At 43.0% G+C, this 26083-nt stretch overlaps 1 long non-coding RNA gene across 1 annotated transcript in view; it reads left to right on the top strand.

Moving 5' to 3' along the window:
* Nucleotides 1-25830, top strand: part of LOC124956431 — an 87120-nt gene extending 61290 nt beyond the window's left edge. The window contains exon 3 of the long non-coding RNA XR_007103247.1: nucleotides 25575-25830. This is a non-coding gene — a long non-coding RNA (uncharacterized LOC124956431). The remainder of the gene's footprint in view (nucleotides 1-25574) is intronic.
* Nucleotides 25831-26083: the final 253 nt, after the last annotated feature.

Genomic DNA, 26083 nt, shown 5'->3' with positions numbered 1-26083 from the left:
TTTAACCATCCCCTCGCGTCATTAAAAGAGGCTTTTCCTCGTTTATCGAGCATCGCGTTAATTTTGCGTGTAATTAATTGTTCCGTCATCTAATTTACGTAAAATTGACAAGGGAAACATTAATTTCTATGTTTCTTTTCTTTTTTTTTCTTTTCTTTCTTTTTCTTTGTACTTTTTTCTTTGTCGTAAGCAGCATCTCGTCTTTGTACCGATATCAATTAGATTTTTTCCTTTAGGGATCTTTTTAATATGGAAATATTGAACATCTTCAAAATATCAATTTGATATATATATATATATATATATATATATATATATATTTATATACATATAATCTTTTTTTTTTACAAAGATCGACGTTTTATTTCCAACCGAATGCATCGTTCATCGCACTAAAGACAAAGTGAAACCCTCCGGTCATCTACCATGCCGGAAGATGACCGTTCGAGTTCAGGGAACGATCGTGGTCTCCGGCATAATTCAATTTCAAGCTGATCCACGATTATTACGAAGCGGTGGAAGCTTCCGAAGTGTATTTCGCACTCCTGAGAACAGGTTGTTGCTTAGGTGGTAGCGGCCGGTCCTCGGATAATGGATCTGACAAGCATAATTTTGCGAACCCTCGTAGCTCGACCGTTGTCATGAAGGTAGTGGCCGGTATTAAGGTGCTGGCGTTAAGTCGTCCTGGAGTTCTCTCGTGGCACGGACGGTTCAAAGGCATCCACTTCCATTCTCGCGGTGGTCAGGCAGCACGCGCGATTAGATCGTCAACGGGGAGATAATTAAGGAAGACGCTCCGTACGAAAATCCCTTGCCTTCCACAAGAGCTAGACCCCTTTTCCCCCAACCCATTCACCCACCCACCCACTCACTCATTCACCCACTCACCCGTCGCCTTCATTCCAACGTCCCACCAGCACCTTTGCCTTCGCTTCTACCCTTGAAACGGCGCATACATATTTAACGAGTTGCAGAGGCCGCGGGCATGAAAGATGCCTTCCTTCTTCCTTTGGATATCTCGACGGCAGTTTCTATTCAGCCAGGAAATTGTTGAAGTTTCACACACTGGCCTCGTAAAGAAGATCCAAAAGAAACGTCAACCGATACGTCGAACGTAGGGAATATAGCGTATACATATATCCAATTGACTCGTTTTCGTCAATGTATTTTTCTATGAACGATTGAAAACGAATTTTTCATCCTTTGCCTCGTTACGTAAAAATGTTTCTTTATGGAAAAAAAGTTATAGTCTTTTGGTATAAAAAGTTTTGTTGATTTCTATGAAAAGAAAGTGATCGAAACTTATCTGTATTTTTTCCATTTTTTCTTTTCTTTTCTTTTTTTTTTTTTTTTCCTTGGATAGAGAGTACTACTATTACTATATCGAACGTATATTTTACGAATGAACGAAAACCTCGTTGGTATAATAATAGGCCCCGTTCACTTTACCATGGCACATGGTGTCGTAGTCACGCACGATCTTCTTCCCCGTTCTTTGATTTTTGAAAAATGTACGGACGGCGAGTGAAGATCGATCGTTTTGCGCGAGCCGAGAATGCGTGCGGAAAAATTAAGAAGCGTTTGTGCTAAGCCGCGTTCTTCCCCTTTCCGTTTGTGAGAAAAAGTGCCTAGACTTGTTTTAGTAAGAAGGTCGAGAGAGTGAGAAAGAGAGGGACAGATAACCGCACCTTGTTAATGATTGCATTAAAGTAAACGAGCAAGTTGGAGAGAGAGAGAGAGAGAGAGAGAGAGAGAGAGAGAGAGAGTGAGAGAAATATAGAGAAAGAAAGAAAGAAAGAAAGAAAGAAAGAAAGAAAGATGCTGAGACGGGAATAGTAGGAAAACGAGAGGTTAAAGGGAGAAGGGGGAGGTTGGGGGTAGACGAGCGTGGGACTCATTCGGCCTGAGCCAAGTAGCAATCATCATTAATTCACTATTCCTGACAAACGACAGGGTATTCGCGCTGCCACGGATAAAGGGGCCTGGATTTGCCGGGAGAAGAATGCGATTAATTTTTCTTACCGGCGCGGGCGGACGCGCTCAGTCAGCCGCACGTTTTCCCTGCGGTGTCTTAACGGTGATCCCGCGAATCGAGTCCCGGACATTTCGATGGATGGTGCCAAACACCCTCGCTCTTCGCTTCCGCCTCGATCGCGCCCTTTCCATTCGTCTCCGTTTCCCTTTTAACCCGATCGAGATGGCTTTTCTTTTTTTCTTTTTCTTTTTCTTTTTTTTTTCTTTCGTTTTTTTTTCTTTTTCTTCCGTTTTTTTTCTTTTCGTTCTTTCTTCTCTCCTTCCATCCTTCCTTCTTTCTCTTCAACAACTCGAGCCACGATGTTCTTTCTCGTCAAGATCTAATCGTCGAATTTATGAACGACGATATTATTGTTAATCTAAGACGTTGGTTTTCTTATGGAAAATCTAACGTATACGTACGTATACGTATATGTTATGCCCGTATAAAAATTAACAATTTCATAAATTAATTTCCTTTATCATTTTTCTTCAAACAATAATGATGACAACAACAAGAACAAAAAAAAAAAAAAAAAAGAAAAAAAAACAATAGCAACAAACTAGACAACAACAAGATTCTCAGATAAATCCATATCTTCGTTCTGTTACGTTCAAGCTTTCCTTTACAATTCTCTGTTATTCTAGGACGCGTAATCAAAGAGTGCTGTTGCCTCTCTTGCTGCAGCAGAAGCTAGTAGATAGAGTTGCGCCTGCGGCACCTAACATCTATATACACTAGTGTAACGCGCGTGGTTTGGCCGTTCGTTCGGCGCTGTCTCGTCCGACAATACCATTGCCTTTTCTACTTTCAAAGGGTTTAACTCACATACCTTTATCTTAACTTTTAAAAGAAGAAACTTTATTTCCGTCAGTAAATTCGTCGGTCATTGTTCCTTTCTCTCTCTCTCTCTCTCTCTCTCTCTCTCTCTCTCTTTCCTTTTTTCTTTTTTTCTTCCTTTCCTCTTCAATTTCGATCTAATCGACAAAAAAGTTTCATTCCGTATTCCCTTTGTATTTTTCTAATGGGCGATCAAATCGCAATAACCCATTCTCTATCTCTTCATCGCCGTTTCTCTCGAGATGGCACGCCGATAGATCACAAAGTGACACGTCGTATAACGCCAGCCACGTATCGAAGTACCGCGGCACGGCGAACACGGCTAACAGTAGAGGGTGGATGGGTGAAAGGGTGGGAAGGAGAGAGGAAGAGAGGGGTATAGATGCTTTCGAAAGAGGATGGTGACGACGAGGGAAGGAGGGTGGTGAAGGGGGGAGGGGAGGAGGTGGTCATGTGGATACGCCAGGATAGAAGGACGTAGATGAGGGTGTAGTAGTAATGGTAACGCTGCTGGTACTGGCGTTTGTGGTGGTAGTGCTGATGCTGGTGCTGGTGATGGTAGTGGTAGTAGTGGTGATGGTAGTAGCTATAGTAGTGGTGGCCCGCCACACATAACGGCCTCGCAGCATTGATACGGCCGGATCACAGCCACCGGACCAATGTATTTTACTGCCCCGAGGCTTAGCGCTATCGAGGCACGCAGTCACCCGCCATCACTCCGTGCACGGGTATGTAGTGACGGTAATAGTCACTATATCATTGGCTCTTGGTAATACCCTGGCTGCTGCCGCTGCCTGGCTACCTCTCTTGTACCCCGCAACCCTCTATCTCTCTCTCTCTCTCCTCTCACTCACTCGCCGTCTCTATGTCTTTCTCTCCATTTCTCTCTCTCTCTCTCTCTCTCTCTCTCCCTCCTCTACACCTCTCTGTAATGTTCGAAATGAAAATGAATGTATTTCGGATAGCGATAAATACACAGGCGATCCGGTCGCATCGCGCGGCTTCGCGCCCTGCGATCAGACCAGAAGAGACGATCCGAATGGGACGGACCTTTATTATTATGCCGTTCTCCCGTTGATCTATACACCTATCCGTCCAGCCAGCCAGCCAGCGATGCCATGCGTTCAACGTTTTTATTCATCGTTTATTTGCAAATTTTTTCTCTCCTTTTTTATTTTGCTTTTCTTTTTCTTTTTCCTTTTCTTTTATTTTCTTTTTTCTTTTTTTTCTTTATTTCTTTTCTTTTTATTTCCCAGAAACCAGCATATTGTAATCTTTAATCTTCTCGTTCGTTCGTTCGTTAATCGTACTTGTATTTCTTCGAATATTATCGTACTTCGTGCGCCAAAAGGACGGTAAGAGAAAAGGAAAGAGTAAAAGAGAATGAGAAAGAAAAAAGAAAAAAAGAAAGAAAAAAAAAGAAAAAAAAAAAAAAAGAAAAAAAAAAAGAAAGAAAATGCTATAGGATACGCGTCTTTCCGTCTCCAGTTCCTTCCTCTCCTTCTTTTTCTCTTGTTCTTTTTACCTATTACTCTTACTCCATCCTTCTGGTACGCTCTCGAGATGTCGTCCCTCTAATTTATGTGAGCGGGCTACTTCCCGTTTGCCGTAGAAGAGGAAGATAGACGAAGAGAAAGAGAGAGAGAGAGAGAGAGAGAGAGAAAGAAAGAGAGAAAGAAAGAGAAAGAGAGAGAGAAGGATCGGGCGGGTGCTCGCTTCGCAGTACAGACAGCGTCGTGGACGACGGTACTGGGGTGAAGGTGTGCACCCCTGGAAGATATCTATGTATCCGTCGCTGCGTCACGACGTCTCACTAAATCTGGCGCTACGTGTCTGGAGCGCCATGCCACCACCGGGGTAAATCAACCTGAGTTAACTCCGCCTCATCCGACACGCCGTTTTCGACTCCTCGTCCTCGTTGACAAGCGCACGTACACCTTTACAAGAGTTTCTAGGAAGTAAAGAAAATTTTTCTTTTTATACGACAGTACACAACCATACAGGATCCAATAAGAATATCTTCCAAAGTAACGTTAACCGGAATGATATTGTCAATAGATCATAAATCAATATTTTTTTGTTTTGTTTTTGTTATAACTTACTTGTAAAAAATAATACTTATGATAACAAATCGATTTTGTCAGTTTAACTTATACTTGACCGAGCTTGTGTGTGACTCTATATGGGACGACAACTTCTTCGAGTATCCGTAAATTTGGCTTGTCCGTTGGGACGTGCTAGACAAGATCAAAGCCGGTTTTGGATTCCGGGGTAAGGAGAGATTGATCCGAGGTAGCATTACTTCTGGTTAGCCTCCGAGCGACGCGCTGTTAGTCTTCATTCCTCTCTACCTCTCGTAACCAGCCGCAAACTCCGGCTCCTCGCTTGATTGCGTCTAGTTAGAACCACGCCAGACCCATCAGTCGCCTGCCGCACTCGTTTTACCGCGATTATCCGTCTTCTCATTTTAAAAGTACGAAAGAAGAAGATCGATCTTAAACCTCCGATTTCGAACATTGCAACGGACCGATGATGTTCCCGATTCTTATTATTTATCTGCAATTTTCAAGAAACGAGAAAACTCTTGATAATATCATTCTTTTTCTATTTTTTATTTTTTTTTTATTTTTTTTTTATTTTTTTCATTATCAGTAATAAAATGGATCCTTTAGATTTTTATTATCTTTATAAATATGTATATATATATATATTTTAATTTATAAAAATATATATATATAATAAATATCTTTATAAATATATATATATATATATATATATATATATATATATATATATATATCGAGTAACAAAGATTTGTTTGGCAAGACATTTTTTTTCTCTACAAAACATTGTAGAAACAATTTCTCGTAACTTTTCGCATGATCGAATTCGTACTTACGAGGGTTAAAATCCCGAACGGACGAGCCCGTTGCGTAGGAATATTGGTGGACGATCGGTAGCACCCTTGCCAAAAGATAGCATACGATCGAAAGAGGCATGCGAGTATCGGTGTATAAGCATTACGTTTAATAAGCTTCGTCTGGAAATGAAAACACTTCGGTCGGGGCCCCTTTTTTTCTTTCTATCTCACACTTTCAGGACACGAGTAGGTAGTAGGCGGGTAACGGTGGCGGTATGCGAAATCCGATCGTAATTTTAGCCACACCGCACCCGCCGTACCTGCTAATCCATTCATACGCTCTCTGGCTCCTCTCGTCTACCCCGTTACCTACCCCTTCCTACCTCCTACCCTTCCCACCCTTCTCCTCGCTTCTCTCTTCCACCATCTCTTTTCTCTCTTTCTCTCCTCCCTTTCTATCTCTCTGTACATTCTCTCTCTCTCTCTCTCTCTCTCTCTCTCTCTCTCTCCCTTTCTCTCTGTCTACCTCTTTCTCTCCCACCCTCTCTCTAGCCATCGGTGCAGCGATGTACACACCAGGTCGGATATATCGGCCGGTATTTCAGCCGCCATGCGGAGGTAATGGATTCAGAAACGCGGCGGACACCGCGCGCCCCGTGTTAATAACAATCCATACTTATTGCCCGCATATTTTACCGATCCCCCGCGCTCTGCCGCTTGCTACCGACTATATTACAACATATGGAGAGCATAAACTTTTATGGCTACCCTTCTACCATCGCCCTTTCCACCTCCGCCAGTACCTCCTCCGTCGCCTACCTAACAGCCGAGCGGGCCAGCACCACCACCACCCCCTCTTCAACCCTCTCTTTCTCTCTCTCTCTCTTTCTCTCTCACTCTCTGTCGTTCTCCACCGCCTTCTCTACCCAATTTTTTTTCCCTTCTCTTTCCTATCTACTTTCACTAATTACAGAATGAGAGAACGGAATAGGGCCGCTTAAACGGCCGTCCTCCCATCCTACTCGACGATCTATGCTCTTATGGGTTCGAACTAGTTGGTACGAGAGACCCTGCCCGATATGAAACGCGAATGGCGCTCGCGAGCCAATGCTAGATGAGATTTCTACGACTTAACCGTACGTTTTTCTTTCTCCTAAAGGTTTCCCCCATATCGGTTCGATTTTTTTCGATCAATCGTTAGAGATATTTTCAGGCTCGTAGTCATTCTTAAAGGTCCATTTCGATTTCTTTTATCGGAGGTTACAATTAGATTCGAAGTGGGACGATTATGCAAATTAGAGAAGTACGTATGCAAGCGGGACGAATATGGTATATGGAAAATGGATTGCGAAGGTTTCGTTTCTTTTTTTCCTTTTCTTTTTTTTTTTCTTTCTTTCTTCTTTTTTTTTTTTTTCTTTTCTCTTTTACTAGCCATCAAAATTTAAGGAGATCTCATTTAAACGGGGCCGCGAGAACGCGATTCCCTCTTTATAACTACTTCTTGGCGTCTCCGGCCCCCGTCATAAAAGATCGTACATTACATCTCGGTAGAGAGCTCTTACTCGTGACGAGGATGAGAAAAGATCTGTCGTCGTACCGTGTGGCGCCATCTTGAAGGTCCACGTGACTCACTGCCTCGTATATAAGGGCAGACGAGATATGTGAGAAATGGTTGGACAGGGGTAGCCAAAAGCGAGCTTCCATTCTCTACAACCAACCAGCAAGCAAGGCAATGAGCCACGTCAACCGGATGATGAACGCTCGAGACGTAAACCTGACGAGTGACTCCGTTCGTCGTCGTCGTCGTTGTCGTCGTCGTCTTCGGTGAACGACCAACATGGCCGAATGCAGACTCGTAGATCACTTTTATTGCCGCTTCGGGTCTCGTGATTCCTCTCGTGCCACGCGTTTCACTGCAGATTGCTTGACGAAGATTTTCCCGCCTATCTCTTCTCTTACTGCACTTTATTCTTTCTTTTACATTGGCGAACATCGTTATGATTATCCTTGCAAGTTTGACACCTTCAACGATTTCCCCATATCGACGTATTTTTATCCATTACGACGATACGATAGGAATAGAAACTTTATAGGAAAGAAATAGAGTATCGTTTACGATAATGAAGATTATTTTTTGCCATTGAAGCATTTTCAGATCTAATCCGATATAGATGATGAACAGACGACGAATCAAATTATCAAGTAGCTATTTTGCTTTCTGATAATTAGGCACCAGTAACGAGGAATGATAAATTAAACCGACGTTTTCGATTTCCACACTTATCATCGTTCCGTTTGCCTTTTCGAAAGCACAGAGAGAGAGAGAGAAAGAGAGAGAAAGAGAGAGAGAAAGAGAGAGAGAGAGAGAGAGAGAGAGAGAAATGGTTGAGTGTTATGAAGGGGAGGAAAAGCTCGCGTTCAGTTACGTGCGTCGAAGTTCCACGTGCGGTGCTATGCCGCATCAACGTAATTGCTCGCATATTATAATTTATATCGCGGCCTGAATGAGGACTATTTGGATGTGAACAATCGGCACGCCGACAATGCGGGACCTTAAATCATAATTTGGTTAATGTGGAATGTAATGTCGATGTTGGCGCGAGCGTATCTCCATCTGCGGATAGAAAGAGATGGAGACAGAAACATAGAGAGAGAGGGAAAGAGAAAGAGAGCGAGAGAGAGAGAGAATTCTCCTCCTCTTTCTCTACTATCTATCGCTTTCGCTTGAGCGCGGAGGACACGTATACGCGTACACACTGACCAAGGGATTATAAATCGCGGGCCAATGAGTGGCTTCCATTCGTTATCACTGCCGTTGGCACGCCGGTTAGGTGGACACCTACCTAACGCCGTCGTGTTCGTCGCTGTTTTACGCCCGAAATATAGCGCGCTTTCACCACCGACACTCCCGACATGCTACCGCATCGGATATCGAATCTGAAAGGGTGAATAGGTTTGCCCGAAAGAAAGAAAGAAAGAAAGAAGAAGGGATTTTATTGGGTATACGTAAATCGAACGTTCTGTAATGTCGTCCTTAAAACGTTGATCATTGTTTTGATATTATTTTTGATGGAATTAAAAAGGATCCATCGTATTGAATTTTTTGTTCTAAATAATTCGTGGAAAAAATATTGTGCACCATCTCTCGGTTGGTAGTATTATCGTCGTTAGAAGTAGGTATCGTCGGATTCTTTAGCTTTTCGCTTTATGGCACCCTTCGGCTGCAAAAAGCGATCGATGAAGTAACGACGTTAGCTCGATGCTACCTCGTCAGGCTCGGATGTCGACTCGAGTGAGAGGGTCGAGTGATGGCTCCGTCGAATTCGATCTAACAACCCTTCGACGTCGATACGGCAGCCAGCGTCGATAAATCGATGGTAGGAAGCAGCGTGAGCGGAAGGAAATAATTGTTTTTGAACGAGTCTAGAGCGCCTGTAGGAGACAGCATTGTACGTACTCCGTGGATTACACGCTTTGTCGTGTCTTCGTTTATAGAAAGAAAATTTTACGCTTCAAAGTCTACCCTTTTGATTGTATTTAATATATGAAGGCGAATAATGGCAATGCCATTTTTCTCTTACGATCGCTTTAATGTAACAAATATTTATCGATTTTAAAAAACAATGGATATCGGGGATAATAGTTCTGTCAAGTGTATTGACGTACGTATATAAAAGGAAATAAGGAACGTTCAGAAGATGATTGTAAACTCGCGAAGAAAACTTTGGCCAGGAGGAAAATTAAATTCGTATTGCGGACGTAACCATTCCAATCTCTAAAACGATTCGGTCAAGTCCTATCTAGTAGATAGCCAGGCATCTTTAAGACTCTTACTTTATACCGTTGTTATCGAGACAGCCTATCTCGTGGATGGACCTTTCGCACCCCCGAACGACTTGGTCGCACATATGCAATGAACTCCCTTTTAGCTCTCGTGAATTTGTTGGGGTTGCCGATAATGGTGACCCTCTTTTCGTAGGGAGCAGCAGGACGTTCGGGAAAAAAAAAAGAAGAAATTCAAGAGAGGGTAGAAAACGACGGTCGCCTCGACAATCTGACTACGAGGAGACAGTAAGGGAGATTCTGAGATTCGATGTTCCGTAAAACGTAATAGCTCTTTTACGAGGAATTCACTAACGTTAAGAAAGTAACCTCTGATCTAACGTTAAAAGGATCAAGTTTTCAACGTTTTCAATCGTTACAACTTCATCCTACGAATGAATATAAAAGTATGGTTTCGTCATTATGATATACTTCACTTAGATTACCTATAAATATTGTATTCGTCTTCCATCTCCGTATCTCTCTCTCTCTCTCTCTCTCTCTCTCTTGCTCTCTTACACGTTGTCATAGAGAAGCACAAGCGCGTAGCCAGATAATAATTATAAGTTACGAACTTGCCGGTGTCGGCGTTTCGTGGGTCATAGCAGGTAGCAAGAGGAGGTCGTAGAGTATGAGGAGGAAAAGGAGAAGGGTGCGGGAAGTATAAAGGACGTAGAGGAGAGAGAGAGAGAGAGAGAGAGAGAGAGAGAGAAAGAGAGAGAGTAGGGTTCAGGGATGGTACGAGAGTCCCCGGTTGCGGCTCGGCGAGCGGACACTATCGTGTTACGATGTTGCATTAATCTGCAGCAAGCAAGTATCGGCAGTCGGCGAGCTCTCCGGTGGGTGGAGGGTTGACTTTTAGGGAAGAGAGAGAGAGAGAGAGAGAGAGAGAGAGAAAGAGAGGGAGGGAGGGAGAGAGAAAGAGGATAGAGATAGAGAGAAAGGGAGAAGAGAGGACGATACTGCACTAGAGAATGGCTTGGCTAGACCGAATTGTAGAGGAGGGGAGAGGATGGCTAACCTACATGCTTCCTAAATATATTGTCGGTATAACATGGCGGATGAGGGGTATGGCCGGAGGAGCGAGGTGTGTCCAGGAGTAGCAACGACAGCAGCAGCGGTAGCAGCAAGCAGTGTATCGTCTCTCCCTACACTCGTTCTCCTCGTGCAGACCGTAATGGTATGGCCGAGAGAGAACGAATGCGCGAGCGAGACGAGGAGGAATAAAGGCGAGCGAGCGAGCGAGAGAGAGAGAGAGAGAGAGAGAGAGAGAGAGAAATAGATAAAGAGAGAAAGAGACAGAGAGAGAGAGAGAGAGAGAAAATAAGGGGTGGGAAAGAGGAAGATAGGAGGGCGCAAGTGTGTAATGGTACGTGGAGTGGTCGAGGGAAAGACAGGGTTGCTGCTGGGACAGCAGAGCAGTACGTCCCTGAGGCCCAAGCGGCACTGTATAGAGGACGGACAGTCATATGTATATATGCAATGTATATGTGTGTACAATGCGTGTGTGTATCGTTGGTCGAGTAAACGCGGGGGTCTATACTATATGATTCTCATCCACATAGATCCCTACGTCGCACTTAATGCCGCCTGCAAAATGAGTAGGCAGAAAGAGGAAGAAGGAGAGAAGCAGAGAGAGAGAGAGAGAGAGAGAGAGAGACAGAGAAGGAATGGTTTGAGAGAAAGGAGGGGGGAGATAGCCTAGATAGAGGCAGGTACTTTGTTGGCGAGGGGATAGCGACGAGATGAAACGGAAAGCACGCCACAGAAGTCGCTTAGATAACCGATATCGTGTATTGCGAGAAAGGCAACGTATCGTTTATACGTAGGTATGTGCGTGAGAAGAACACGCGCCATTACTCTCGTAGGCTACGCGAGCCGTTTCGAGAAACACGCAAAGGATGAATTCGCGCTACGCTTTGCCTTAGGGGACGCGTCTATCTATCGGTAGGGAGACTCCCAGATTCCCGATGTACCTCTGATTACACGGCTTTCGTCTTTGTTGCCTACGACGAGCTATTATTACCTGATCGGAGGTAACCAATCTGTCGTATCCTTTAAGAAAGGACTATTTGTAATTTTTTTTCTTCTTTTTCCATTTTCTTTTTCTTTTTTTGCTTTTTGTTTTTGTTTCTTTTTTCTTTTTCTTTTTTCGCAGCGTGTTTCGCTTCAAAGCATTTCCACTGTGTACGCTTCGTATGAACGAATGCAGTCGTACGACATTCGGATCAACGTAATTCTTCTAGCGTTTTCTTTTTTGTTTCTCTCTCTCTCTCTTTTCTTTTTTTTTTCCTATTCACAAATCGTCTTACCGCACATCGTGAAGATGTGAGTGCAAGGGGATGAAAAGAGAAAAAGGATCGTTCGTAGGTATCTCTCGTCGTTCGTTGGTTATATCGCCTTTTTGATATCGGCCAGGACCTATGGCGGTGGTAGTATCGAGCTAACAATTAATTATTGGCGGCGCTTCAGAGGGCTGCCGGCAGCCGTAGTTAAACATTACGCGTACCATATCTTACTGTGCTATCTAATCCCCCCGGGGGCTCGAGCGCTACTGCAGTAATCTCGTTTAATTGCCGGCTGTAGACGCGAGAGTCCCGTTCAATTAGTTTTTCAAATAAACATTAGTTTCCTTAACACGCGGCGCCATAACGTGCCGGAGTATGAGGAGGAGGTGGCGGAAGAGAAAGCCGCGGGAGGAGAAAACGGAGAAGAGGAACGGTGAAGAGAAAAGGAGAGGGAGAGAAAGAGAGAGAGATGGAGAGAGAGTGAGTGAGAGAGTGAGTGAGAGAGAAAGAGAAAGAGAATGAAGTAGAAATTGAGGGAGAAGAGAGAGAGAGAGGGAGAGAGAGAGAGAGAGAGTGAGAGAGAGGGAGGGAGGGAGAAAGAGGGCGATAGCATAGGTGGTATAGTCGGAAGGCAGCTCCGTTGGAGGTGACGGTACTCTGTTGGAGGAGAAAGAGGCCGTCGCCGCTGTTACCACCGCCGCCGCTGCCGCTTAGGGGTTGGGGAAGAGGAGAAGAGTCGAAGGGGTAGGAAGAGAACGGTGGTGTCGCGGTCGCGGGGTAAGTAATTAACGACACATTTATACGATATCGTCCACGGGCTAGGAGGTCAGGTGAGGTGCGGAGAGTAATAGAGGAAAGAGGAGAGGCGAAGCGAGCCAGGATCCCGTCTGTATGAAGTGCCTCGCTAATAGGAAGCTATGCGCTCGTCGATAGATACCTAAACCCGACCGGTAACCGGCTACCTTGCGGAGCCAACGTAGATGAGGAAAGAGAGAGAGAGAGAGAGAGAGAGAGAGAGAGAGGGAGAGAGAAACGGCGAACACCGATTTTCCTTTTCTATCGTCGTCTCGTTGCTGCTTCCATCGGTTGCAGTTGCAAAGAGAGGATCGTTGGTTTCCCTTGAACATTCTGGATATGTTCGAAAGTATCGATATAATATGAAAAGAAAATTTGTTCCCGTACACTTCTCGATTTTATTTTAATCCTTTTTTAAAGTCGATTATACTCCGAGACGGAGTTCTTTTATTTATTATCATATCACGATTTTACTTGTTGTAATTCATGGGGCCGTGGATATGGATGGTATATTTTTCAAAGGATCGCTCGTAAACGGTGCTAACATTTCTCACGCATCATTGGAATCTATGGCGGTTCTCTAAGTCTACGACATACTCGAGCTCGTTCAAAGTTTCGGCAGTATATCGGTCGGGCGATTCGACGGTAACTCCGTTGCGTTCGATGACGATAGATCAATGAAAGATAGAGAGAGAGAGAAAGAGAGAGAGAGAGAGAGAGAGAGAGAGAGAGAAAGAGAGAGAGAGAGAGAGAGGGAGAGAGGAAGAGGAGAGAGAGAGGGGAGAGGGAGGGCTTAATGCGACTTTTGCCGTTACGCAAAACGCAACGGCTGCCCGTGCGGCTGGTTATGGTGATGCGGATTATTCACTAATATGATTTACGACGTATTACCCCGACGAGCTAGCGGCGTGAGCGTTCGTACGCGCTCATGCTCTCGCTCGTGCGCCCGTACCCGTGCCCGTGCCCATGCCCATGCCCGCGCCCGCGCGCGCGCGCGCACGCACAAACTCTCGCGACTCACAATACGCACATAATGTGAGGCATAATTTATTAATTTTACTAATGGCTCCTGCCCATTATTATTGATTTCGGTCCGCACCTCGTTCGGACGGGCGCTGATTTATCCTGGTCGTTATCGGCCCCATGTTAAATCGTCCGCGAACCAGGAACCGCGAGAAACACAATGCAGACCGATCGCGATGCACCGATCTTTTTTTATTTTTTTATTTTTTTTTTACCTTCCGAAACACGATCCTATCGTCGTGTCCAGGATACCAATGCCGTCCGTGGAAGCTCAACGATTCGAAGAATCAACCCGGGAATATCGAAATGATAATCTGGAGTTCGTTGTTTCGTACTATTACGTTTACAGGATTAACGACGATTATGCTGAATGAATGAATGAATGAATGAATGAATGAATGAATGAATGAATGAATGAATGAACTCAGGAAGATCTTATTAATGTATAAACGATAATAAGGAATATCTACGTCGTTCTTAGAAAGGAAATCCTTTGGAACAAGAGAAAACAATCATAAAACTTTCCCATGGAATATAATCGTATCTGTTAATTAACATAATCGAAAACGGCAACAGTGTATCCTGAGTGTCTTGCGAACGAGGATGATGTTTTTTTCGTTAGTATTGAAATCGATTCGAAAAAAGAGAAATGTGAGCGAAAAAGGTAGAAAGTCGGGGAGAGGGGGCAAAAGTCGAGAGAAAAAGAATGGAGAGCATCGACGACATCCTAAATGCGGACACCGCGTTGTCCGAACGACCACACCGACATGATATTAAAACATTAAAATAATTTATCGCTCTCCTTGGATCACGTTATGGTCGAAAGGGAAGTGAAAGAAGGGTGGTGGCAGTGGTGGCTAGGGGAGAGGGTGCGCTTGACACGCTCCTTTACCAATATAATCTCGTTCTCTTGTCCTTTTCGCCCATTCGACCCACTCGGCTACCTTGTCGTACTTGCCATTTTCTCTCTCTTTCTCTCTCTCTCTCGTCCTTTCGTTCTCTCTCTCTCTCTCTCTCTCTCTCTTCCTTTTTTCTTTTCGCCCATCGCGAAGAGAGCATAGGCGTAGAAAGTTCCCACTTCGCTTTTTCTGTTTTGAAGGAGTAACACCATAATGTCCTTTCCTGACTTCCTGCGGCAATGGGCACTGCTGCCATCTGGAGCTGTGAGAGAAGACACGCACAAAAAGATACGTTTCGAGCGGAACGCGATCGCTCGCTCGTGCCAGAGAGGGTGAGTCTTTGGTGATTCGTAGAATCTTTCAGGGAAGAGAGAGAGAGAGAGAGAGAGAGAGAGAGAGAGAGAGAGAGAGAGAATGAAAGAAATCGAAAGAAGGGAGACGTTTTTTCGAGAAGAAACAAAGCCAATATCGGTCGCGTCTGTTTGTACTGCAACCGTATCCGACGCCAATCTTACTCCAACGCGACGTTATTGCGCGACCTCGCCACAATAACGTTTTTATTAAATGATAAACATATGTGTGGTATAGGCGTAGCTCTTTGTATGCACCGAAAGGACTTATCGGAAACAATAGAAAAATATGAGTTTGTAAAAGTGCAACGTTGGTATTGATTTCTTTTAGAAAATTTTGTTATATATTGGTTATTTAAATATTTGTACAATGATTACGTATTTATGCGTAATTAATTTTATTATAGTAATGTTTTGGAGAAATAGGAGAAATACATACATAGGTATTGTTGCGTCAAACCGAAATTAGAATGCAATGGTTTAAAGATGCTTGCCACTGGCGAAATAACGTCGAAAGCGGTAGCAAGCATTGTTAGACCTATATACGAATCTTGCGTTAGAATTGTGCTAGGGCTTAAGGTTTGTTAAAGAGGGGCATGCCGCTTAAGAGCCGTTGTTTCTATGTAGCACGGCCGTTTCGTCGAGGTCGTCGAGGAATATACGGTAACAAGGGCATTACATTACTCTTACTCGATGAACCTTTGATGATTCCGTTTGAAGTGCCGCGAGGGGCTACGGGTTCCTTCGAGTTCTCTCTTTCTCGTGGAAACCTGCAATGCTGTCACCCTCGAGTTCATCGGGGCCACGGGAGAGGGTGAGCTTTCACAGAGGGATTATACGAACCTCTTGACTAACGGGGGTCTCCGGCTACGTTAACCGCAAGCCGGACAGCCATTATTAGCAGGTACCTTGTACGAGGACCACCCGGTAAACCGTATGTCGGAGAATAATTAGAATGCTGTATGACTATGGGAGCTTGGTTCGTCTAACGAGCGCGTACTTACATACGTGGTCCGCGTAACGCAGCTTGCAACTAGGTCCTCTTCTAATTGCGACTAGGTCCTCTTTGAAAAATGTATTTTATTTTTCTTTTTTGCTTTTCTTTTGTTTTTTTCTTATTTTTTTTTTTTTTTTTTTTTTTTTTTAAGAAAACCGCAAACACGAAAGAAGAGAGCCATTTTCTTACGTCTTTCCTTTAAATCTACAATCTGTATTTCAACGATACATTAGAGAGATCTTTAAGATTTATTATAGTCGCGGAAGAAAATTTCGGTTAGGAAGTTCGATTCTACGAGAAAAACGTAGAAGTAAGTATGTTCAAGTTATCGTCTGACTTATAAAAGTGTATATGCATTTATATGTATATGTATTATGTATCTAGGTATAGTTATGTATAAGTATATCGATAGAAAATGGAGTACATACTATGTAAATCTCCGCAGGACATTCTCCTTTGACGTCAAAAAGTATTCTTTTCCATCGGCAGCACCGGCCGGTCCTGCTACCCTTAGCGAGGGGCAAAAAAATTCCATCAAAGTGCCAATAGCCACGAGTGCCGAGGCATTCGGAGACCGACGATTAATTATCACAAAGCGACGCGTGTTTGATGTCGAAGGTAACGTCGGTGTTGGACCCCGATTGATCGGTTAATTTAAAGGGACGATAAGAAAAGGGGGTGGATGCAGAACAGCGATAAGGGAGGGGAGAGGGTAGAGGGTGAGTGGCACGGTTCGAAGCAAAGCACAGAGTGGCTCTGTTCTGCACGGGGTTTGTTGTGCCGCCTTTCGTTCGCCTCGACACTCCGACAGCTCTTTCATCTGCGGATGATTACGTACTACTTCTCGTCGTCCTCCTCCTCCTCCTCCTCCTCCTCCTCCTCCTCCTCGTCGTCGCCGTCGGTCTAAACAAACCCCATCCCCCGATCTTTCTTCGAACGACGCCGCTTGGAAATTACTTGTACCTACCTACCTATCTACCCTAACCCTTGGAAAATGCTAACGCATTCTTACAATCTCGTTTGATTTTTTTCTCGACACACGACTAAAGAAACTCGTCACTTTTTTCCCTTTCGCTTTTTCCAATATACGAATCAATTTAAACAAAAAAAAAAAAAAAAGAAAAAAAAAACAAAAAAAAATAAAAGTAAAAGAAAAAGAAAAAATAGAAAGGAAAAGAAAAGGCATTTCCGATCTCTCTACTAATCGAGTATTGATCAATCATTTTCTCTTACGTCGTAGTCTCACACGTGGTACATCGTGACGTTGTGTACTCTATATTTATATGTTTCCTTTTTTTCTTTTTCTTTTTCTTTTTTTTTTTTTTCAGAAAAATAATATTCTAATATTTAAAAATTAAAGTTAAAAGTCGTGATACTTTTTAAGTCTCTCTGCTACGTTATCTACGAGAGGATGTAAGTGAGAGAGAAAGAGAGAGAGAGAGAGAGAGAGAGAGAGAAGAACAAGGCAGCTTCCATCTAGTGCCAGTTCCCCGTCGTCTTTAACATTAACGTCACGACGTTTCTCTACGGAGTCACAATTATGCACCGCCGGAAATAACATTTACTTAGTCGAGTCGCGCTCGAGTATTGTGGACCTGACACATATCACCTCAGCCACGTAACTTCTCTTGCCTCGCGTCGTCTTGCGACGGCAGCTTAAACTTGACTTCAACTTCCGAGCCGCGTTGGAGGGACGCAACGTGTTGCATGATGTATCGGAGGACGACAGAGGCGATCATAATCTCGGAAATGGAAGAGGACTTTCGTGCGAGGCTGTTGCTGCTTACCTTTCGCAGAGAGGAGCGAAATAAATGCATGGTGCACTTTCTCCTGAGTAATATGGCTCGTGCGGATTTGAACGAGCTCGTATCATAACGACACCCACGATTTTCAACGCGATAATCACGACGATGACTTTTTCTTATACTAATAAAAATATAACAAAGTATATAACGAGAAACGAATGGCCGACATCGAATGGTTTTATTGTACAGCATAACGTCCCCAAACCACGTTTGTCTTCTGCGATTTATAAAACATATTCAAAGGTTTCTCCTTTCTCACAGTCCTGGTACTACGTACGATCGTTATCATCGTAGCTTTCGATTAACTATGAAAGCCGACAGAATGATTCGTAAGATCACCTATCCATATCGGTGGACGGCTATATAATTCTCGACGAGTAGACGCGTATTATATTTCAAACCGATTAATCGCATTCACCGTTGGATCCCACATGGTATATTTCCAAGTGTGAAAGTCGAAGAGAAGAGGATAGGATAGGAAAGATGAGGAACGGGGGGACGGAACGAAGAACAGGAGAATGAAGAGGATTGGGAGGGAGAAAGAGAGGAAGGGAGGAAGGAAGGAAGGTGGGTGGTTGGTTGGGTGGGTGGGTGGATTGGGGGAGGTGCGCGCAGGTACCTTCTTTCGCTTCTTTGCCTCGTATGGCATCGCGTCTTTTAATTTACGATCGTCTGGGAGCTCGAGACTTCTTGGGCGCCATCTTCTCGGTTCTCTTACATAAAAATCAGGAAACAGCTCGCGGCCGAGATCCGCCACAAATCATCGTCTGTCATCCCGGCCGCGGAACGAATGGCCCGCGCGCAGAAATGGCGGCGCGCGTCTCGACGACGAGAACGTAGAGTAGAAAGGAGGATGAGAATCAGGATGAGAGGAGAGGAGGATGGCGAGCGCAGGACGACAAATCCTACACATCATTCTGTCGGCCCAATGGACCGAAAGATACCGGTTGGAGTCTTCTCTGTCGTTGGAATATCTTTCGAAGCGTATATACCGTGGCGGTTGCGATTCTTCCATGAAATTCGCCCTCTTCGACTATATACTTCGATATCTTCTTTTGTAGGGGGGTTGGAGGGAGGAAGGTAGTGTGAGAGTGGGAGGTGGCCGTAAGGGTGAAGTGGGGGTAAGGAAGACTAAGAAAAGAAGGAGAAAGAGATAGTCGGGGAGAAGGAGGAAGAGCGAAAAATCACGTCAAACTGGCACCGCCGATGCGGCCATCTCGTCGTCCTGAACCGACCGAGAGAAACGCTCGATTTGAAATTCCAAAACTTTACTGATAACGTCCCGACTAGGTACCTAAGTAGGTACACGTACGACAGACGAGATCGTATCGTCGCCCTGATATCTTCTCTCTTTCTATTTTTTTCTTTTTGATGTCTTTCTTCTTTTCTTTTTTCTTTTTTTTTCTCTCCTCTTTCTGTCTCTCTTCCCATTCTGTTTCCATTGGTAAAACGAAATCATAAAATATCGGTTGTTACTGATTTTGTCGTGAGACGCGCATTCCAACGTATAATATTTTTCTGAAATATTCGTTCATTCGTACAAAAGTTTTGGTTTCTTGAATTTCCATTTGAATTTTTTTCCAAACGTTTTCATCTTCCCTTTTCATTTTGTTCATAATTTATTTATTATTTCTTTCGATTTCGTTAGTTACGTCGATACGGCGATTCGACTTAATAAATCGATTTTTATCTAAACGAAATATCAAAAGATTGTACGATTGAATGATTATTCTTGATAGAGAATTTATCGCGAGTTTTGTTGTAATTACGAGTAACGATGATTATTTATTAAACCAACAAATGAAAATTAAATTAAAGCTATTATTTAGAATTTTCATATACGTATATCTCTCTCATCGTGACACGTACTAAGAGAATTCTTAGACAGTACCAGCATCTCTTCTTACCTATACAGGAGAAAAAGAGAAAGTTAGATAGAGAAAGAAAGAAAGAAAGAAAGAGAGAGAGAGAGAGAGAGAGAGAGAGAGAGAGAGAGAATAAAAGAAAATCGACAACGAGTTACTAATTTATTTATCCTTTCTCGCTTGAACTCACAGGCCGGAACGAGGGTGAAAAAAGTTTTTCGCCCCGTGCACGGTCCTATTGAGCGAAAAAGGTAGGGAGGGAAAGAGAGAGAGAGAGAAAGAGAAAGAGAAAGAAAGAGATATAGAGAGAAAGAGAGACGGATAGAAGAGTAAAAAGAGAAATACCACCTACCGAGCGCGCCAAGCCGCGCGCATCGTCGCGTTTCCCTTTGACACGAAAAACGGATTGGAGAGAGGTACTGGCAAGTTTATTTGCGCAGTTATTGTCAGCGCGCGTAGCTACGGCTACAGCCGCGGGTTCAATTAGCGAATTAAACTTTTAAGCGGTGTTTTCCTTTGACACCGGACGCAGGGCTCATCTTTCTCTTTTCCTCTTTCACTTTCTCTCTCTTTCTCTCTCTTTCTCTCTTTCTCTCTTTCTCTCTTTCTCTTTTTCTCTCTTTCTCTTTCTCTTTCTTTTAACGCTTTTCTCTTCGTTTCTCTTTCCCTCCTCTTTTCCTTGCCCCATCGCTTGTGCCCATTGTTTACGCATCTTTTGTTTGACTTCGCGAAAATTATGAGGGCCGTTCTGTGATTTAAAGGCAAGGGTTATACTTCGTCCTCGAAAATCCCGTTGGTGAAAGACGACCGGAGGAATCGCCGTCGTTTCACGGTGAATTTTCTCCACCTCTTTCTCTCTCTCTCTCTCTCTCTCTCTCTCTCTTTTTCTCTTTCTCTCTGTCTTTCTCTCTCTTTCTCTTTTTAGCTCTACCACCAGCTGCAACAGCCAGTAGCATCGGTAGCGCTACGATCCACACCATTGCGAGGTCTCCTCCCTCGCTCCCCTTCTAACTCCTCCCCCCTCCCACTTCTTCGTCCACCTTCGAACGGCTTTGTGCTTAATCGCAATTCTTTTCCGAGCAAGTGAAACGCCCTTCTGCCCGCTTCTCCGTAGTTCCGTCGGTCGTTAAACTAAATTCAATCGATACTTCACGGTTTTAACGGGTATACGAAGCCGTAACAAATAATTGCATTACATTAAGGGGACGTTAGATGAGAGTGGCACGTTGATAGAAAAACTTTCGTGTTCTTTCAGTCGTACCGAGTCGATGAAGATTCTCTACGTTGACTTCGACCGATTACTATACTACTACTACTACTACTGCTACTACTACTACTACTACTACTACTACTATTACTACTACTCTTAATACTACTACTACTAAGGTCTCTTCTTCTCCTTGCAGGCGATTAATTATATTTTTCCACGCGTGTTACCGAATCGAACGCGTAGAGACAGATCAATAAAGATCCATCGATTAATCGTTTTTCGGATGAAGATCATTTCGATCATTTTTCTTTTCTCTTTTCTTCCTTTCTTTTTCTTTTTTTTTTTTTTTTTTTTTAACACGTCATCGTGCACGCGATAAGTATAATTCGCGGCCAGTTCTACGCCGTATTCCCACTGGAGGTTTACGAGAGATTAAAGATGAGCCGAGTTACGAATCTGTTTAGGTTGGAAGCGAAAGAAGAGACGAGGAGAAGTACAGAAGAAGGGTGGGAGGGTTGATGGTGGCGGAATGAGTTGGAGGGTGGTCCGTAGGAGGGAGAGTAGAAGGTACTGAGAGTCGCGGATCCCACGGACGGAAGTTTCCTCCTCAAATTAACCGGCCCGAGAGACGCTACGTAAACCGAGATTATTATAATCTCTCCGAGGCCTGACTGCGGTAACATTAAACGAAGAGATGCCCCTTTTGTTTCTTGGTGTATGTACGTGTTAGCTGCATGTGGCTGAAGGGAACAGGGTGAGTGGGGGGTAGGTAGTATGAGGAGGGAAAGAAGGAAGGAGAAAGGTATAGGGAAAGAGAAGACACCGAGAAGAGAGAAGAGAGACACTCTCGCGGTTGTTAGTTTGTTCAGACTAAGTTTCCGTCGACTTTCCAATGCCTTCTCTCTCTCTCTCTCTCTCTCTCTCTCTCTCTCTCTCTCTCTCTCTCTCTCTCTCTCTCTCTCTCTATCTCTCTCTTACCTTCATTTCATTTCCATATTCTCTTTTTCCTTTTCTGTTTTTCGTTTAATGAAACACGGAAATGGATTAGCCACGAGGTTTGCGATAACGAGTAAAAGAAAGAATAGCTCGTGCCAAGAATTTCGGCGAAAATTCCATCATATAAACAAGGCTCGAGTTCCTCTTACGCACGTTACTTTTGTATATACCGATGCGACGTAGTAGAGCTTTGGCCGGCTTACAAGAAACTACATCCCTTCTACACGTATTTACACACACACACACACACACATATATATATAAACCTTTCCCTTCTTATTATCCTTTTTTTTTTACGAATGCAAACCATTTTTGAAACTCGAAGTTCTTAATAAGCCAAAGCCTTACCCTATCGAATTTTTAACGAGAGATAGATAAATCTTTCGTTTTTAACGAAGCTACATAATTTTGACGCAGTTTTTTTCTTTTTTTATTATTTTTTGTTTTTTTCTTTTTTTTTTTTTTTGCAACAACAGCAGATATGTATTTCTTTTCCCTTTTCTCCCCCAACCTCTCTCTCTCTCTCTCACTCTCTCACTCTCTCTCTCTCCCCCTCCTCTCTCTCTCTCTCTCTCTCCCTCTCTTTCTCTCTCTCTCTCTCTCTTTTCATACTCCCGTATTCGATCGAATTAATGGAAGCCGACGATATCGAATTACGTGATACTAACAGACGATGTACGCATTATCAAACGCAGTAATAACGTCGAGTTATTACGGCGTAAAGTCCGAAAGCAAATTTACCGACATGAGGTCGATGATAATGCGGATAATAGACTTGGCATCGTTAAAATCGTAGTTTGGTCTACGCGTGACCGCTTTCAATGCGGATTCATTCCGCGTTATCTTTTTTTTATTCGTGACGGATATGCCCGGATGGGTCGCGATGTTAAAAGAAAAAAAAAAAAAAGGAAAAAAAGAAGAAGAAGAAGAAGAAGAAGAAAAACAAAACAGAAATAATTAGGAGGGAAAAAGGAAATTATAATAATAATAACGACTAGAGGAAAAGAGATTTGATATTTGTAGTGGTTGATGTAGTGACGACGAGTCACCGAGAGAGAGAGAGAGAGATCATGGGACAGGGACTGGTGAGTCCCTCGACAACAACTTACGTTTGTTTCCGCAAAACGTAATGTTTCGCAAGCATACCACTTCGTGCTTTCTCTCTTTCTCTTTTTGTCTCTTTCTCTCTCTCTCTCTCTCTCTCTCTCTCTCTTTCTCTCTCTTGCTCTCTTTCTTCGTTTCACTCGTCCCCCATCGCACAAGCGGCACTTAATCCCGGGGTATTTATTCGCATAATAATAATAGTAATGCCGTTGGAGCGTTTTCAAGAATTATAGCTGTCCTTGCCTCCACGATAAATGAGTCCGGAGGATTAGCTAAACAGTGGCTCAAAAATGTTATTATATAGCTGGCATGAATATTCATCTACCGGTTGAACCGCGCCGTTCCGAAGCTTTTAAAACGTGTTTTTCAACGCGGCGTGCGCTACTCGTTCGTTCGTGCGCACCTTTGTTTCAAACACGGAAAATCGTTTTGACATAACTCACTTTTCCAACGGCTTAACTGTACGGAATCGAACGGAGCGTTAAGGTCTATGACGATTCTTTGGTTTTGGTTTTTCGTTCGTTTCAATGATGGAAAATTTTGAATAAAAGTCGAAGGAAGGAACAGAACGAAATGAAACGAAACGGAACGGAACGGATTGACGAAAATTCAACTTTTCCGAAATTTATCAACGTAAGGTTAGGTATATTGCGGTGAACGCGCGTTTAAATGAAACGTGTAGAACATAGCCACGGTAATTGCCTGAATGAATCTCGAGGAAAGAAGGATGGCCAATAAGGAAGGGCACGTAGAAGGCGTGTCGGTCGTTCACGTAGATTACTCCAGGATTGATATTTTACTCCGTTGGAAATTCACCGCCAGGATATAAAGTAAAATGATTATGAAATGAACGTTAAATGTTGAAGGAAGAAAACGGTTTTGAATTCGCCAAGTTATTTGAATAAAATCTTTCGAAAAAAGGAAAGGACGTGTTTACGATCGAACGGATTTTGACTTATATTTCTCGATCATTTTAATCATTGACGAACGAAACGACAATGTTTTTATACGCGGATAGATCCAGAAAGGGGATTGCGATTATTCGATGCTCGTGTTACGTCTGATCACATTTTAAACATGTCCGTGATAAACCAAAAACTATTAGGCATTAAACGATATTTTGCCGTATGAAGGGAACAACAGTATAGGGAACAACTACTGTGTCATATCCGCGACGTATATAGGTACGTATATATATATATATATATATATATATATATATATATATATCCAAATTCGTGGAAGCGTTAAATCATGCTTGCGCACTTTGTCAGGAGGAAGCTAATATGGTGAAATATCGAAAAGTGTGATTAATTAAAAGGTACACTCGTTAAGCGGGATTACACGTGCGATTGATATTTTTGCCGGGACGTTCGGTAATCGCGTTAACGTGGCCGACGAATTTAATTTGCTTTTCGTTGGTTCGACGCGGCGACGTTAGCGGTGGCGGTAGTATCGGCGGCGGCGGCGGTGGCGGTGGCGATGGCGATGGTGGTGGCGGTGGTGGCGGTGGCAATGGCAACGGCAGCAACATCGACGGTAGCGTCGGCGTCGCTGGTGGTTAACGTGGCGCGAGCCATTCGCTCGATTCCGCACCGAGCTACACACCGTGGATTGATTCGGACTGAATAATAAGTGGGTAGAGGAACAGGGAAGGTGCAATAATTAGCGCCTACATTGCAGACTCCGCCCGTCCCATCGCTCTTCGCGCGTGGATGCACGCTTCGCGAGCCGTGCTTTTGATTATGCAGCCTACTCCGATCGAATTTGCGATAGCTTCGAACCGTGACCAAGCGAGATATCGATGCCTCTTAATGCCTTCCTCTTCGATCTCGTACACCTTTCAACGTATTTCGCGATTAACTATTTCTTTCTTTCTTCTTTTTTTTCTTTTTTTTTTTTCTTTTCTTTTCCTTTCATGCTTCGACATATCAATTTACACGATGCAGTTATTTACGATCGTTTGTATAATATATTTATGGACGATTGTGTCTTTAATATCGTCAGTTTTTCTTCAACTCCGAAATTGTAATATATACGCATCGATTAATCGCGATTTCTCATTATCGAAATTTATGAAAATTAATTCACGATGTTTAGAAATTATAATATATATATATATATATATATATATATATATATATATATATATATATATACATATATCGTTTGAAATATAGATTTTAATTATGATATTTGGCGATGTTTATACATAGAGTATTCCAAAAGATTTGATTGATATTTCAAAATCTTATCTAAGATATCTCGTAGAATCAAATTTTTTCGGACACCTTGTATAACGTGTAAAGTACATATATCGAGTATTGTAAATCGCATATTACAATCAAATAATAACTGTACAATAAATAACACCTAGTTTAACGAGTCTCATATTTTCTTGCAGTTTCATCTTCTATTTGTTTTCTTTTCTTTCCTTTCCTTTAAGTAAGGAACGACGTGGGAAATCTAGAGTCGCAAGAAAAATCATTTCTCGATAATAAGAGGATAGGAAGAAAAAAAAAGAAAGGATTCGTTGATGGTACTGGCAAGTAGCTAACAGTAGTAGCAGCAGCAGCAGCCGGTCCGAGTACTTCGATAACGCGATAAGGCGAGGTTAAACCCATGTTTGGCGGGCAGGTTATAGGTTAAACGGTGAGCTAGGGGGTGCAACAGGTCGCGTGAACTTGGGTGAATTTTCTGTTCCAGGGCGCGCTGCCTGGCCCTCCGAAACCCCCCTTCGGTCCCTTCGCCACGCCATCATTAGTCAATGTCGACGCTTGTAGCACATGGAGCCCCGCAGAATGCAGCATCTGCCTGATATCCCCTAGTATCTCTCTCCTACAAATCTGTGCCACGGATCCTGCCGCAAAGTCACTCAAGCCATCGTATATTCCTCTCGTACAAGGCATCTTTCTAGTTTTGTTGATATTTCTTATGGATTAATAATCAGGTTTGTTTTTCTTCTTCTTAGATTTCTTTCTACTTTTCTCTTTTCTTTTTTTTTTTTTCTCTTTCGTTCGGATCCTCGTATATCTTAATTTTAAACTTTGAGGATATTAAGCTTTCGTAAAATAAACACCGATCTTCGTTCATTAATAGAAATTGTTTTTAAAGTTTACAAATTTCTACAAGAGAAATAGATATTTTTAATCATAACGCGACGACTTACGTATAAAAGTTACTTAACTCAATTTATTTATAAATTTTATTTTCAA

This window comes from Vespa velutina, chromosome 22 (assembly GCF_912470025.1).
Source record: "Vespa velutina chromosome 22, iVesVel2.1, whole genome shotgun sequence".
Taxonomy (NCBI): domain Eukaryota; kingdom Metazoa; phylum Arthropoda; class Insecta; order Hymenoptera; family Vespidae; genus Vespa; species Vespa velutina.
Note: the sequence above shows the minus strand (reverse complement) of the source record. Positions and strands in the feature narration are given on the sequence as shown.